The sequence below is a fragment of the Hibiscus syriacus genome, unplaced genomic scaffold (genome assembly GCF_006381635.1).
Source record: "Hibiscus syriacus cultivar Baekdansim isolate YM2019G1 unplaced genomic scaffold, ASM638163v2 tig00111000_pilon, whole genome shotgun sequence".
Lineage (NCBI taxonomy): Eukaryota > Viridiplantae > Streptophyta > Magnoliopsida > Malvales > Malvaceae > Hibiscus > Hibiscus syriacus.
The window spans coordinates 3,079,432-3,083,616 of NW_024062947.1; positions in this window are offsets into that span (position 1 = coordinate 3,079,432).

The following is a 4,185-nucleotide window of genomic DNA, read 5'->3' on the forward strand; positions in this document are numbered from 1 at the left end:
GGCGATTTCTATCATCTCTTCCTGACCATAACCAAGTCAGAAAATTTTCCAAATGTGATTGCAACCAGGTGCCCGAAGTAAGGAGCCTTCAGTGTTTGCACAAAAATCTTTCTGGTTCCTTCTCATCCAAAGGTGGATGAACTTGCACAGCTAAATCTTTTCATCTCTGTGCATATTGTCTGAAACTTTTAATATGCTTCTTCTCCATACTTTGTAGCATAACTCGATCTGGTCTCATACAGTTTACATTTTGTATTATTCCAAGAATGACTTGGCCAGATCCTTCCAAGTCTTGATATGAGATCGGTTCAGCTGGTTGTACCACCGGATGGCTGAACCTAAAAGACTCTCATAAAAGCAGTGAATCAGGAGTTGGTCATTTCCTACATATCATATAATCTTTCGACAAAGCATGGTGATGTGAGTTGAAGGGCAATTGTTCTTAACAAACTTTTCAAAATTTGGGACTTTAAATTTTGGAGAAAGAATCAAGTCTGGGACTAGGCTTAACTACAAGGCATCAACTCCATAATAGTCGTTGTCCCATTTAACTATCTTCATCTGATATTCCAACTGCCCGATTTTTTCCTCCATTTTCTTTGCCTTGTCGTCTTCATCCAAATCCGGTATATGGTAATCATCTGGATTTATTCTGATGATTGGATACAACAATATATACTTTTAATGCAGACGAGGCTTGTGCTTTTACAGCGGATGAGTCCCCTTGAAGTCCCGGTAGGATTCCCGGTGAGATAACCACCTGCGGGGTAGGTGGCACAGTTACTCCTTTAGATGTCCCTGCCCCGGGAGTGTTTGCCTGATTCAAGCCAGATAACTTTGCGACGATTTGATCAACGAATGATTCTTGGCTTTTAGTGATCGATTCCAAAGTGCTTTGATTGTTCTGACTTATTTTTTCTTCAATCTCTCTTTGTAACCTCAATATATTCTCTTTGAGTTGAGCAATCTTAGCTTCCATTTTCTTTTTCTTTGAATGGGTATTATAAGGATGAGGAGTGTCTAATGCTTGGGGTGGTATGTCCAATGTTTGTTCCTTTTTTTTGAGACATTTTCTGTTAGTTAATGTTAATGTAAAGAAATGAAGGGAAAAATAACAAATGCAAAGTATGTAAAAATGTATGATGCATGAAATTTTCAAGGCACTGATCCAAAAATGTGTTGGTTATTATAAATAATTTTTTTGGACAAAAGTGTTATTTCTTAAGAGACTAAAAACATTTCAAAGGTACATTATGACTAAGTCCTCTAGACCCTGAACAACTTCTAACAGGTTGACAAGTCTTATTCTTTCATCAGTTGAATACCTTGTCGGACTACTCCAGCTTCTTTCACCAAACCGTGCAAGTGGTGTGTCACTTTCTGTACTTGCTCTAATAAGTCTTGAATGATCATATCTCTGGCTTTCACCCTTTACTGAGCTTGCTCCCAACAAAAACGCCATTGAAATCCTCCATCAAAGGGAACTATCTGAAGCTCACTGGCTTGTTCCTTAAATTTGTCCATAATGGCCTCTAGGTCAGCTATGGTTTTGCCATCTTGTTCTTGTTGTCTTTGAAGAGACCTCTTCAGATCAGCTACCTTAGTCTTCAATCGTTTGTTCTGGTGTTGGCTTTCTAACAAATGTCTTTGGGAAGTCTTTAATTGTTCTTTCAATTTCTCCTCTTCATCTTGTCCTTCGAACTTCTTTTTCAGGCTGATGGCTTCACCTTTCCAGTATTCGGAAGATCTTTTCATACTGGAATTGTTCTGAGCTTGCTCCTGATACCCCTTTCTCAAATCTTCCAACTCAAAGCAGACTTTCTTCTGTTCTTTTTCTAACATGTCTGCCTGATCCTTCTGAGTATCGGCATCTAACATCCATTGGAATCTTTCAGCCTCGAGTTCCCTTAGCCTGTATTTCACCTCCTCCTTTTCAGCTTCGAAATCTTTCTTCGTTATCTCCAATTCGGAGGGAACTTATTTCAGATGTTCTTCCATGGTTCGAGTATCTTCATGATCTGGTTCGAGAATGGTGTCATTCTTCCTTAACTTCCGCCATTCTAAATAATCTGGAGTAAGCATGTCTTTAGCAGCCACGACATCCATATGGAATATCTTCTTCCATGACTCAGCTAAATCTTTGACCTTCTTCTTGTAGTTGCCTCATGGTATGCAAATTATGATCAAAATATTCCATGCGTAGTTGGGAAAAACTGGCGTGCCCCATACTGTCGAAGTGCCAAAAGTGGAGAATATCCGACTCCTACCTATAATCCAAGTAACATTATGATTCCTGAGTCTCCACATCGATAAAGGATGTCACTATGGGTTAGCCAAGGGGCTCTCCAAACAATGTCCTTATCTTGGAGGTGCGTGAATACCCTTACCCATTTTTCTTTCGGGATGTCTTCTTGTCACTTGAGTGTAAGGAATCCCCCCCTGTAGACACTGATTTTCATCCGGGTCTTTTTTATAGCATAATTTATATAATAATTTCATATATAGTTTTGGAAAATATATAATATATAGTTTTTAAAAACAATTTGAAAACATATAGTATATAGTTTTTAAAATAATTTTGAAAACGTATAATATATAGTTTTTTAAAACTTATAGTATATAGTTTTTTAAAATAATTTTAAAACGCATAATAAAGTTTTTAAAATAATTTTGAAAATGTATAATATATAGTTTTTAAAAATGATTTTGAAAACGTATAATATATATTTTCTATTTTTAGTATTATATAGTTGGTTATTTATTTTATTTTATTTATTTATTTATTTCACTTATTTATTTTATTTTACTATTTTAGTTTTAGGTCCAAATCAGAGTCTAGTCCAGCAAGGGAGTCAAACCGGGCCATACTAGCCTGACCCAGCACAACAAGCCTGGTAGGGGGCCTGACCCAGCACAACAAGCATGGTAAGGGGCCTAACCCAGCCCAATCAAAATAAGGTTTCCACACATAGACAATGGCACCACACGGGAGCACGCGTGGGGCCACGCGCTCGAACAGTTCAAGAGCCAGCCAAATTTCTCGGCCCAAAAATACGAAATCGGAGCAGCAATGTCGTGCCAAGATATTGACCAACCCCGAGATATTCGGGCCACGACGGCACGACATAAGGTTATTAAAATCCCAGCCAATAGCAGCAAAAGACAACAAGAAAGACATCACCAGAAACACCAAATACCAATGTACCACAGCAACCAACAAACATACCATCGCATAACAAAACCAAGGCAAACCAAGAAAAGAAATACACAACAAATAACCAAACAAGAGAGCAAGACAAAGAAATCAACAAGAATGTTTTCCTTCAGAGTCATCAGGAGTGCGTCAAGGTAGAGGAAAGGTCGCCGGGAAAGCGAAAAGTCATCGAAAAAGGTAAAACCCGAACCTTTCTGTTTAGATCTACACGAAGGAAAACGGTTTTAGGGAATTTGGGTTGTGATTTAGGGTTTATCAGGGTGAGAGAAATATTTTGGTGTTGTTTGATTTTTTCGGCCACCGGGGGTGGTGGCCGGCGGGGTAGAGCAACGTCAGTTATGGGCACCGACGGGTGGCCGGTCGAAGCTTGAGTGGAGAGTGCTTGAGAGGATTTGAAATGAGAGCTTTGGTGATAATGTTTTCAAATGAGCTTGAAAATAAGTTTTTGGGTATTTATATACCAGTGACCTTAGTGTATTTATGAAATATTTAAATTATTTTCGCAGACCCTGTAGTTTCGATACTTAATTCGTTTTGGTCACCTATTGTAAATTGGTTCTGGAATTTCAAATTTATTCAATTTAATCAATGTTTAAATTTATTATATTTTGCAATTCAGCCCCTTAACATTTTTTTTCTCTTGCAGCTCATTTTTAGTATTAATTAAATCCATAAATTTCAATTTATTTTAATTTGATCCTTTTTATTTTTTATCTATTCATTGATTCTTTTTTTAAAATTTTAACATTTTTAAGCACTTTTTTATATTTTCTCATTTAGCATTTTTCTTATATTTTTTATTTCTCTTAAATTTTTCTTTTTTATTATTTTTTTCTTCTCTTTTAAAGGTTTAATATTTTTTATTTTATTGATTTTATTTCATGTTTTTCCTTTTTTTTAAAATATTTTTAAACATTTTTTCCTTATTTTCTTAATCTAACCCTTTTTGTTCTTCTCCTATATTTATTTAA